Raw genomic sequence first — 13,093 nt, 5'->3', positions numbered from 1 at the left:
ACCAGCCTGGCCAACATGGTGAAACCCCATCTCTATTAAATCTACAAAAATTAGCCAGGCGTGGTGGCAGCCACCTATAATCCCAGCTACTCAGGAGGCTGAGGCAGGAGAATTGTTTGAACCTGGGAGGCCGAGGTTGCAGTGAGCTGAGATTATGCCATTATACTCCAGCCTAGAGGACAAGAGCAAGACTTTATCTTAAAAAAAAAAAAAAAAAAAGATAAAAACAGCAATGTCCCAGGATGTTCTAGGGTGTCACCAGGAGGAGGACCCAAGGGAGAGAAGACATAATCTGAGTCATGATGAGCATCTTTATTCCTTCGCCAACCCCTCAGTCCACCCCCAAAGCAAACTCCCTCTTCAATGAGCAATCATAATTCCACATACTTTGTGCATCATTTCCTTGGGCCATTATTGGAAAAGAAACTGTAGTCTATACCAGTTAGACTCAGTTACTGATTAACTTCCTTTTCTTGAAACAATTTCTTTCCAATCTTGTCTACTTTATAGATCTCACATGTTTTCCTTCAAGTATATTAAACTGGGTATGAGTCAATGACTTTAGACTGAAAACAAACTCACAACCTTACATTAGGTCAACATGCAGCTAACCAACAGTGGGTCATCTTTAACCCCACTCTCTCTTACTATTCCAGCTTTTCCTTCCAAACTGCCCCCCTAATCCTCATTCCCCAATCCCAAGCCCACAATCAAAGGGTGAAAAAAAATCCTCATGTTTTAATCCCATTGACTGCAACACAGACATAACTTCATGCATCTATGCCTTTGTCTCTGCTTTTCTCTTCTGCCTAGAATTCTTTCATCTCTACCACTGGGTGTTGAACTGCCAGTTCAACTATGCCAACTCTCATCTTTCCAGGGAAAATTCTCCTAAAATTAGTATAAAGAAAAGTTTCCCTCTCCATTGTGGTCTTTTATGGTCCTCAAGATACTACAACTGTGATCCTCAGCAAATAATCAAATACTTATGAGTCAATTCAGTGTTCACTCCTACTAGACTGTGAGTACAACAGGAAAAAATATTATTTCATGGACATTGCTACATCCATAATCTCTAGAACTATATCTGGCATGCAGTGGATACATAATAGAATACAGGGTGGATGAATGGGCAGATTCACAGTCTGCATAGATGGAGCTAGAGGAAGATTAGGGTACCAGCTTTCTCTTGTTGCTGCATAATAGAGTCTGACTCCATTTCTTGCTGTTTGACTATTGACATTATTTAAGCCTCACTCCACCTTATTCCTTTACTACCCCACACCTTGGCAAGCTGCTAAGAAAGCCTGGGTGCTCTCTCCTTTGGAGCCAATGGGACGATCAAACCGTGCACGAGAACCTTTACTCCATCCCCACCGCCTAACTACCATAATACTTGCAAGCCAGTCTCCTTTCTCTGCTTTTTCAAGCTATTTCTGGACCTGCTTGGGAGCCACACTGAAAGACTTATTATGTAAGTAACAAACCTTTTATTACCCTGTTGGCAAATGTATATATTGAGGGCATCATCACCAGGCTTGACATATGAACCAAATTTTGAGTAGGGGTCCACCCTGTCTCTGAGGAGAAGCTGTAACTTGCTATAGCAGCAAAAAACCACAAATTTAGTCACTCAAAACGAGACCAATGTGTTATCTTACAGTTCTGTAGGTTCAAAGTTCAACATAGGTCTCACCAGTCTAAACCCAAGGCATCAGCAAGTCTGCATCCCTTTCTGGAAGTTCTAGGGAAAAAACCAATTTCCATGCTTTCTCCAGCTTCTAGAGGCTCCTTGAATTTTTTGGATTTCAGTCCCTTTCTGCATCTTCAAAGCCAGCAAAGTTGCATTTCTCTAACCCTGCTTCCATTATCACTTCTCTCTCTCTCTCTCGACCTGACCACAGTCAGAGAGGGCTAGATTAGGCCCACCTGCATAATCCAGGATATCCTTTCTACCTCAAGGCCTGTACCCTTACCTTCATCAATCATATTTGCAAAGTTTATTTTGCCAGATAACATGAAGTATTCATATTTTCTGAGGATTAAGGCACAAATATCTTTGAGTGGGTGGGGCCATTATTCTGCCCAACACAGTAAGCGAAAAAACAAACAAACAAACAAACAAAAAACAGTTGTCAGTCCTTTGCTCTAGCTATGAGGTTAGTCTTTACAGAGCAGCAACAAAATTGGAATTGGGCAAGTCAAGGTAAACAACAACAAAAACTCATGATCTATAGCATAATGGAGTTGGGAAAGGAAGGGAAGGGAAGGGGAGGGGAGGGGAGGGGAAGGGAGGGGAGAGAAGGGGAGGGGAGGGGAGGGGAAGGGAGGGGAGAGAAGGGGAGGGGAGGGGAGGGGAAGGGAGGGGAGAGAAGGGGAGGGGAGGGGAGGGGAGGGAAGGGAAGGGAAGAGAAGGAAAGGGAAGGGAAGATTGCTGATTTTTTGAGTAAGGATAATAGCTCACCCTCCACCACTTCTTCCTCTGACAAACAAGTACCATGAGAAAGATGGCAGAAGCAGTACTGTAAATCCTCACTTGATGTTGTTGACAGGTTCTTGGAAACTACAACCTAAGCAAAACGACAAATAACAAAACAATATTGTTTTTCTCATCAACTTGATAACAAAGTAAAAACCTTGAAGGAAATGATGTTATTCAAGGACCTGCTGTATGTTGCTTTGCTTCAAATCAGTTTCCAAGAATGTATTGAGGATGCTGAGTGAGGCTCCTGTACGTGCAGCAGACCAGGGCCACTTCCTTCAGGTGCACCCTGGGGAACCCAGCCAAAGAGCCTGCACAGTCTATTCAAACACCTCCCCTGTGGCAAGTGCAGGGATAGGCAGTGTGAAAAAAATAAAGATATCCCTGGCACACAGCTCCTAAAACCCTCGCCTTTTCTATGCTAAAGAAAGGCAAAAGTGGCCCAGCATAGTTGCTCACACCTGTAATCCCAGTGCTTTGGGAGGCCAAGGCAGGTGGATCACCTGAGGTCAGGAGTTTGAGACCAGCCTGGCCAACATGGTGAAACCCCGTCTCTACTAAAAATACAAAAAAAAAAAAAAAAAAATTAGCCTGGCGTGGTGGCACACACCTGTAGTCCCTGCTACTCAGGAGGCTGAGGCAGGAGAATTGCTTGAACCTGGGGGGCCGAGGTTTCAGTGAGCTGAGATCACGCCACTGCACTCCAGCCTGGGTGACAGAGTGAAACTCTGTCTCAGAAAAAGAAAAAAAATGCAAAAGCAAGTGTCATTTGTATTCTTACGAGAGATCTAGTAGCTTAGGGCTCCAAGATAGCTTTAGGATGGGGGTTGGTGGCCAGAAAGACTCTGGTGTGATTACAGGGTTGAAACTTTCAGTCCTATCCTCTGATCACTACTGGCTGGAGACTGAGTCAATCTCTGATGGTTAATGATTTAATCAATCATGCCTATATAATGAGCCTTCCATAAAAACCCCTAAACAAAGGGGGTTTGGAGAGTTTTTACATGGGGACACACTGAGGTGTTGAGAGGGTGGCACACCAAGAAAGGGCATAGAAGCTCCATGCCCCATCCCCATACCTTGCCCTAAGCATCAAGAGATGGAAAACCAATGTGTCTGTTGTACCCTAAGTAAAGCTCTTTCCTGAGTTCTGAGAGACATTCTAGCAAATTATGGAACATAAGAACTGGGTTGTGGGAGCAGCCTGTTTATAGCCTGTTGGTCAGAAGTACAGGTAGAAACCTGGAACTTGCAATTGGTGTCTGAACTTGGGGTAGTTTTGTGGGATTGAGTCTTGACCTGTGGGGTCTCTGCCAACTCCAGGTAGCTGTGGCATAAATGAATTGTAGGACACGTAGCTGGTGTCAGGAAAACCAGAGAATGGGTTTCGAGGTAGAAGAAAAATCCCACACATTTGGCATCAGAAGTATTATGAGTAAAACAGCTCAGAGGCAAGTAGATTGGAAGCCAAAAAACTTAGGTTTGACTGTCTTGTTGAGGGCGGCAGGAGGCAGACAAATGCCTAAGCAAACAGGGTCAGGTCCCTGGTGAAACTCCACCTTCAAGCCAAAAACAGCCTGGACTGCTGGTTCCAGATGAAACCTGCGACTCTGAGTGAGAACTTCTGTTCCTGTTTGTCTGCCCTTTCTTGATTGGCTCTTTCTGAATAATGCCTTTTAAACAATCAAATATTATCCTTTTTAATACTACCTATGGTCTGCCCCTCACCCATCCTGTGCCTATAAAAATCCCCAGACTCAGCCACACTGAGACAACCCAGCCTTTCCATCCCCTCTCTGCTGAGAGCAGTTTCATTGCTCAATAAAATTCTCCCACCTCAACACCCTTCAATTGTCAGCATGACCTCATTCTTCTTGGATGCGGGACAAGAGCTCAGGATGCATCAAACATGGGCACCCAGAAAGACTGTGACACTGGCCCTCTGCCCTTGCTGGTAGAGGGCAGCCACCCCACATGATGGAAGAAGCATCAGGGCCAAGCCAGTCCTGCAGCCATCTATTGGGCTGCAGACAGTGGAACTAAAAGAGCTAATTAGCACACTGTAATACTCTCTCTGGGGCTTCAGGATTGCAGGCATCCCTGCCTGCACACAACTGTGGTCCCCTCAGGGCAACATGCCTGGTGTGGCCTCAGGCCCCACACAGAGTTTGCTCCTGTGTCAGGGCTTGCAGCGGCCAGCTGAACCCCACACTTGCTCACTCACAAACTCCCTCCCACCAGGAGCTGAGTGTGCAGTCACACGACCGCAGGAACTGTGCAAGCCAGATGCAGCTCAGAGAGCCAAATAGACTGGGTGCCCCCTGCTGCAAGCCTGGCAAAGGGTCCAAGACAAATCTTGTGTCATAGTCTATCATTCATTAGTTGTATGCCCTTTGGCAAATCATCTAGATTCTCTTTGCCTCAGTTGCCCCATCTGTAATATGGGCATAATATTTGCCTTACATTTTTTAAATATAATAGAAGTTTTAGAGTGTAAAGAGTTACTTCACAAATGTAAGTCATTGCCATTATAATAAGTCAGAACACTATGATGGAATAGAGAACCCTGAACCAGATACAAGAAACCAATCCTGCCAATTATTAATTGGGTAATCTTGAGCAAAGCAACTGAGTTCTCTCTGTTCAGCATTCTCCACATCCAAGTGGGGGATTACATTACATTATTTCTTTTAGTCCCTTTTTGCTCTAAAATTTTCGTTTTCAGCACTGAATCATTATTTTCAGCATATGCGGTTGCCCATCTAAAGTGCTGGTTCTTGATCTTGTGGCCTGAATACATTTTATGACCCCTTTATTTTTAGCTCTGGGATCTTTTTGATGTTTGACTCAGCAGAAGTACATGTTAGCAGGAGTTGCTTTATCCCAGGCCTGGTTGCCTGATTGAAAGAACATATTAAGCATGTGCCTAATTCTGTAGCCGCCATTTTATTACATTGAATGCTTGTGCTCAGCAAAGCAGCCATTGTCATTCTCAAAGAATATGTCTAGAGAACTTCAGCATACTATGTATGCAAAAGAGGGGAGCTAGACTAGGCATGGTGGCTCACACCTGTAATCCCAGCACTTTGCGAGTCCGAGGCAGGTGGATCACCCAAGGTCAGGAGTTCGAGACCAGCCTGACCAACATGGCGAAACACTGTCTCTACTAAAAATACAAAAAATTAGCAGGGTGTATTGGTGGATGCCTATAATCCCAGCTATGTGGGAGGCTGAAGCAGGAGAATCACTTGAACCAAGAGGCAGAGTTTGCAGTGAGCCGAGATCGTGCCATTGCACTCCAGTCTGGGCAACAGAGCAAGACTCCATCTCAAAAAAAAAAAAAAAAAGAAAGGAAAAGAAAATTAAAACAGGAGGGGGAGCTAGGATTTGAATTCTGCCCCTACTGATACTACTTAGGAGTTATGTGATCTTGGACGTCCCTAAAATTCTGAGTCTCATCTGAAGAGTATATGGAATAATATTACCTCTCCCACTTTTCCTCATCTCATTTAATTTTTCGGCAGTACTGCATGGAGTTTATAAATTTATACATGCTGTAAAGATGAAGGAGAGACAGAGAGGGATGTGGAGAAAGAGGGAGAAGAAAATAGAAGATCAATTTCTACTGTTTCCAGCTATAGCTTTCTGATTCATGGTTCCAGCTCATTTGATGGGTACAATTCCATTATTTAGTGTTTCCACTATGTTATCTACGAACATAATGAATCAAAATCTGCCTTCAAACATGCCATAAATAAAAATGTCCTATATGACAGGGCCCTGCGGTTCAGCAATAAGGTAATCTCCCCGATTGATGCTAATCTTTGTTCTTCATATTTGGAACCCAGGTGTTCAATGGCATGCAATTCTTTCTCATTATATTATCACCAACCTATAATTTTCTAATTTATCTACATGGGGAGACTTTGTGTGCATAGCTCAGAAACCTTACTCAAATTCAATGAAGTAGTTAAGCAAGATGTTGGTTAATATACACTAGGATTCCAGTACTTCCTTGATAGAACTAGCCTAGTAGTCCCATTAAAGGAATGGGTCCAGTCGGGAACACATTCATAACTAATACATGGCCATTTTTATTTGTAAGGGCTCAAAAAGCCATCAAATGCCCTGCTCAGTGGCCCTCATCAAAGGCCAAAGGAGAGAGTCTCAGGTTAAAGGACTGGTCCAGCCTCATTAGACAATAATTGCTCTCTAGCTCACGGGGATGGTTACTTTTTGAGGCATCCCCTTTTGAAAATCTGTTCACTTGCTCCTCTCCAGACTTCTACTTTCCCTGCATTTCCCCCAACCCCTCAATGTGCCCTAGGAGTTGTTCCATTACAAACACCTCTAGGAATTTTAGAAAAACAGGAAGAAGTTTCAGATGACCAGGACAGGATCAATCTTAAGCTCTTACTGGACCCACACGCAGGAATTTCCGTATAGAAAACAAGGATTAAAGCTAGTTAACTCTTTTCCCCAAGAGAGGGGAAGACGGCGATGGAAGTTTTAAGAAATGTATCTGATATTTATTTGGTACAAAATGCTTTTCACAGATGTAAACATTAATTAAATGCATATGCTAATTCTCCAACTCTCCATTTCCCTTCATTTGAATCTTCTCAAGATGCCTTCTGTCTCAGGCAAGGAGACAGAACTGCCAGCAGCTTGGCACGTGAGAAGTCTAGCTCCTAGGACAGCTCTGGGTGCGGCTGGCTTCTTGGTGATGTTAACCAGAGTTGGCTGCTGGGATCTTCGAGGATCAAAAGGAATTTTTTTAAATTGTACATGAGCCCAGAAGAAAGCCCATAAAATCACTTCCTTGTGTCTGTGGGTTCCACCCATGAATAGCCTGCCAAACCCACATACCTGAAAGGAAGCAGGATACAGAGAGAAAGAAGGAGAAGCTGACTCTGGAGGAAAAATGAATTAATACCCAAATTCTGAATTCATTCCTGTGTACACCATTTGCATATGCTTTTAGGGAGAGAGTTAAATAATCTTCTTCTATGCTCCCAGCTAATATTTCTCATCCATGTTGTAAGAAACTTGCTGCTCAGCGAGGGTCTAGGAGAAGAAAAATGGGAAGGGAAATAGAAGGACTGAGCAAATGTGAAGGAAGTTAATTCATTTTTTTGCTTTTGCTAGGGGCAGTAAATTCCTTCAGTTTCTCATTTGGTCCCCAATCTTTTTCCAGAAAAGACTATATTTTGGGGCTTTATTTTTGTTTTGTCCCAGTAAATATCATGACTATGAATATTAACAAGGCATAGCTGCTTCCCTTCTCTGCTCTGCTGACCTCATTAAACTCTCCAAGAGAAGCTCTAATTTGTAGCTGGGCTACATCAAATAAAATTCAGTCACAAAATCCACTCATTTTCCATACAACTCCACTGTGGAAGAACGGCTGTTTATTGGCAGACTAAGCGACCCGCTCCCACAAGTCTCTGCGTCTTTGCATAACTGTTCCCACCACCAGTATGCCCTTTCTTGACCACCCAGAAAATTCTTGCCAATCTCTCATGACACCAGAACTCTGGGGAGGCCAGTCCTAACTCCACCGTCTCTATAGCCCCACATCTCCACCCTCAAACAAGCCCTCAAGCCCCCTGCCTTCCTGAACCAGCACTTCTCTCTCTCTGTTTTCATCATCTTTATATGTTCTGGAATAATATTCCTCACACTCGTGGTTTTCTCAGTTATGAAAACTCCAAGACAAAATCCACACTTTATCCATCTTATTTGTATTAGCATCAGCCAATGATGGTTGAATGAATGGATGAGCTTCCATCAGAAAAAGCTCAGTCCCATCCTTCATCTCATTACAAACTCTAAACCTCATTCTTTGCTTTCAATGAGGCCAGACAGCCCAAGCATAAAGGACAAGAAAGGACGTAATAAAAGGACAGTGCCATAATCTATGCACATAGGTAGCTCTATGAGTGGTTTATACATGAAGCCTCAATGCGGTTATCTTCCACTGACTATTTCTGTATCTGTTTCTCCCTCCTTCAACACATAAGTAACACCATATCCAAAATGAAGATAGCTAGAATTGAGGCATAATAAATGAGAGCCTCTAGACATGCTCAACAAATGTCTGTTGAATGAATTAACTGAATGAGGGAATGAGTGAATAAAAGCAATGTTATCAAGAGCAAGTATGCAAGATGCTGGGGTAATTTCCTGCAATTGTCTCTATGATATATATGCTGAATGGGGCACAAATGCTTAATAAATGTTCATCGTCATCATCATCATCATCAACAGTGCCTGGTATTTTCATTTAGAAATGACTCTATTACCATTAAAGTCTAGATGTCCACAATTACCATTATTATTTAACGTTCTGGGAGTTCCAGCCAATGCAATCAGACAAGCAATAATAGCAGCTGTATGTGCCAGCTACTGGGTTATGTGCTTTATAGACAATATTTCATTTAATCCTCCTAAGATCTCCCTAAAGTAGGTATTATTATGCTTCTTTGAGGAAACTGACCCTCAGAGATTAGATGAATTGCAGAAGGTTCAAGTTAATAGGTGGTACGGTTGAAATTTAGCCCAGGTCTGTCTGTCTCAAACACCTATTTTTTTTTTAGCACTATATTATATTGGTCCATAAGAAAAAGAAGTAAAAATTCTAAGTACTGACAAACATTTCTTGCAAACAATATGATTATCTCTTTGCAAAGCCCAAGATATCCAACCTAAAAATGATTATAGCTAATACAAATATACAAAGCTATTAAAGTTAATTATATAAAATAAATATTCAACATTTATACTTAGCCTGTATTATTCTTTTTTTTTTTTTTTTTTTTTTTGAGACTGAGTCTCGCTCTCTTGCCCAGGTTGGAGTACAGTGGCACAATCTTGGCTCACTGCAAGCTCTGCGTCCTGGGTTCACGCCATTCTCCTGCCTCAGCCTCCCGAGTAGCTGGGACTACAGGTGCCCGCCACCATGCCAGGCTAATTTTTTGTATTTTTAGTAGAGACGGAGTTTCACCATGTTAGCCAGCATGGTCTCGATCTCCTGACCTTGTGGTCTGCCCACCTTGGCCTCCCAAAGTGCTGGGATTACAGGCATGAGCCACCGCGCCCGGCCACCTTGCCTATATTTTCTTAATAATATGTTCAGAAATATAATGGAGGGCTGGGCATAGTGGCTCATGCCTGTAATCTTAACACTTTGGGAGGCTGAGGCAGGGGGATCTTTTGAACCCAGGACTTTGAAACTAGCCTGGGCATCATGGTCTGTCTCTACAAAAAAGTCCAAAAATTAGCTGGGAGTGGTGGTTCCTGTAGTTCCAGCTACTTGGGGGGCTGAGGTGGGGGGACCGCTTGAGCCTGGGAGGTCAAGGCTGCAGTGAACTGTGTTCATGTCAATGTACTCCATCCCATGGTGACAGCAAGATCCTATCTCAAAATAAAACAAAGAAATACAATGACATTTTAAAATCTCATTTATAAAAGCAATTTTTAAATGTTTTATATCATATCATGTGCCTCCATCCATGGATTTTCCTATCTATTATGGCCTAATTCCCCACTACTCCCCAGAAGCCAAGGCCAAGTATGTCTTTTTTTTTTTTTTTTATCCAGGCAGTGTCTTGCTCTGTCACCCAGGCAGAGGTGCAATCACAGTTCACTGCAGCTTCCACCTCCTGGACTCACGTGATGCTCCCTCCCATCTCTACCTCCGGAGTAGCTGAGATCACAGGTGTGCACTACCATGCCCAGCTAATTTTCAATTTTCAATTTTTTTTTTTTTTTTTTTTTTTAGAGCTGGAGTTTCACTGTGTTGTCCAGGCTAGCCTTGAACTCCTGGGCTCAGGCAATCCACCTGCCTCGGCCTTCCAAAGTGCTGAGATTACAGGCTGAGCCACCGAGCCCAGTACCAACTATGTCCTGATGAAACTTTATTCAAGTTTTTGGCAAAGTGGGAGTGAAATTCATAAGTAATATTCAGGGTCTAGATAATGGAAAAAAACTAAAAAAATTTTACTGAGAGATATGAAAAGTGATAATAAGCAAAAAAGAATACCATATTTCTGATGGGGAAATTTAGTATTGATAAAAACCAATTTTTTACAAATTTAGTTTTACATTTAACAACGCCAGTGAAACCTTTGACAGGACCATTTTCTAAAATTTTACCAAATAATTTTAACATTCATATGGAAGGAGATGCACACTATAAAAGCCAAACATATTTTGGAAAAGAAGAGTTACAGAAAGGACTTGCCACACTAATATTAACATGTGACACATAGTACAAATAATTAAAGCAATATGTTACTTGCGCCAAATTAGAAAAACAGTAATGAACCAGAATAGGAAGTATAAAAGCATGCCCATGTATATATATATTTCATATATATGTGTGTGTGTGTGTGTGTGTGTGTGTGTGTGTGTAGTATTCTATAAGGGTGAAATTTAAAATCCGTAGAAAAAGAATAAATCATTCAACAAATTTTAAAAGTAAATGTAAATAAACACTGAACTCACACCACACCCTAAATAAATTCCAGATGTATGAGATGTTTTAGGTGTTAAAAAAGTAAACGATAAAACAGTAAATATTTATGTGTAATTTTTAGCAGGATAGAGCTAAAGTATTTTATCAAAAGCAGAAATCTAAAAGGAAAACACTGTGAAATTCAACTAAATATGATTTTATTATATTCGTAAGTTTAAAAGTGAAAAGCAAATGATAAACACAAAAAGCTTTTGTATGTTATGTGGTAAAACTTGACCCCTCCATATATAAAGATCTTGTACGAATCGAGGCCAGATGTGGTGGCTCAAACCTGTAATCCCAGCACTTTGGGAGGCCAAGGTGGCAGATCACTTCAGGTCAGGAGTTCAAGTCCAGCCTGGCCAACTTGTTGAAAACCCGTCTCTACTAAAAATACAACATTAGCCAGGGGTGGTGTCACATGCTTGTAATCCCAGCTACTCGAGAGACTGAGGCAGGAGAATCGCTTGAACCCAGGAGGCAGCGGTTGCAGTGAGCCAAGATCGCACCACTGCACTCCAGCCTGGGTGACAAAGCAAGATCCTGTCTCAAAAAAAAAAAATCGTGTATGACTCCATTAGAAAGGGATACACATTTCAGTTAAAAACTCAGCAAAAGCAAGTCACAAAATAAATACAAGTGGATATAAATCCTACTGGAAATCCAAGAGTTCCAAAGCAAAACATCTTTGGGACAATGCTGCTTCAAGTGTCAAAATGGCAACAAATTTCTCAATTGTTGTCTAGATTAGGATAAGAAGCACTTCCATATCGTATTTTGAGGAGTGTAAATCTATTCAATCTTTCTGGAAAGCAATTTTGTAGTAGGAATGAAAAATGTGTAAAAACTGCAATCTGCTCCAGTAGTAATAGTAAAGAAGTAATCACACATGCAAATAAACATTGAGTCAGGAGAATTGCTTGAACACGAGAGGTAGAGGTTGCAGTGAGCTGAGATCAAGCCATTGCACTCCAGCCTGGGGAACAACAGTGAAACTCCATCTCAAAAAAAAAAAAAAAATAGGTTTATGGAACCATTGTTATAGTAGTGACAAACTAGAAATAACTTGAATTTCCAACTTTAGAGAAAAGGTTTTTAAAAAGTGATTATAGGCTGGGCGCGATGGGTCACGCCTGTAATCCCAGCACTTTGGGAGTCTGAGATGGGTGGATCACGAGGTCAAGAGATCAAGACCATCCTGGCCAACATGGTGAAATCCTGTCTCTACTAAAAATACAAAAATTAGCTGGGTATGGTGGTGCATGCCTGTAGTCCCAGCTACTAGGGAGGCTGAGGCAAGAGAATCGCTTGAACCCGAGAGGCAGTGGTTGCAGTGAACCGAGATTGAGCCACTGCACTTTAGCCTGGCAACAAAGCGACACTCTGTCTCACAAAAAAAAAAAAAAAAAAAAGTGATTGTAGATGTACACAATGGAATACTATGCAGTCATTAAAAATGATACTACACAGTCGTATTTCGTAACATGAAAAGATGATCACAGTGACTAAAGATTTTTAGGACTATGGCTATGGTAGTGCTGTCCAGCAGAACTTTCTGAGTTAATGGAAATGTTCTTTATCTGTATTTCCCAAAAGCCATGTGCAGCTTCTGAGCTTCAGTTGAGTGGCTACTGCAACTGAGAGACTGAATTTGAATTTGAATTTTGATTTTGATTTTTTTTTCCATTCTAATTTGAAGAGCTATACGTGGTTAGTGGCCACCATATTGAACTGTGCAGACTGACAGTATGAGCCTATTTTACCTCCATATATATGTACAATAATAATATTGGAAAGACACACAGCAGAATGTAAACAATGGTTATCCCTGAGGAGTGGGGCTATGGTTGTTTCAGTTTAAAATGTGTTTAAATGTGGAAGGGGCTATTTTTTTTAATTAATTTATTTATTTATTTACTTTGAGATGGAGTCTCACTCTGTCGCCGAGCCTGGAGTGCAGTGGCCTGATCTCGGCTCACTGCAACTTCCGCCTCCCGGGTTCAAGAGACTCTCCTGCCTCAGCCTCCCGAGTAGCTGGGATTACAGGTGCCTGCCATCGCACCTAGCTATTTTTGTATTTTCAGTAGACATAG

At 41.9% G+C, this 13,093-nt stretch overlaps 1 long non-coding RNA gene across 1 annotated transcript in view; it reads right to left on the bottom strand.

Moving 5' to 3' along the window:
* Positions 1-2,364: 2,364 nt before the first annotated feature.
* LOC144335342 (uncharacterized) overlaps positions 2,365-13,093 on the bottom strand; it is a 52,691-nt gene continuing 41,962 nt past the window's right edge. Inside the window, exon 3 of the long non-coding RNA XR_013406124.1 lies at positions 2,365-2,570. This is a non-coding gene — a long non-coding RNA (uncharacterized LOC144335342). The remainder of the gene's footprint in view (positions 2,571-13,093) is intronic.

This window comes from Macaca mulatta, chromosome 16 (assembly GCF_049350105.2).
Source record: "Macaca mulatta isolate MMU2019108-1 chromosome 16, T2T-MMU8v2.0, whole genome shotgun sequence".
NCBI classification, from domain to species: Eukaryota; Metazoa; Chordata; class Mammalia; order Primates; family Cercopithecidae; genus Macaca; species Macaca mulatta.
Note: the sequence above shows the minus strand (reverse complement) of the source record. Positions and strands in the feature narration are given on the sequence as shown.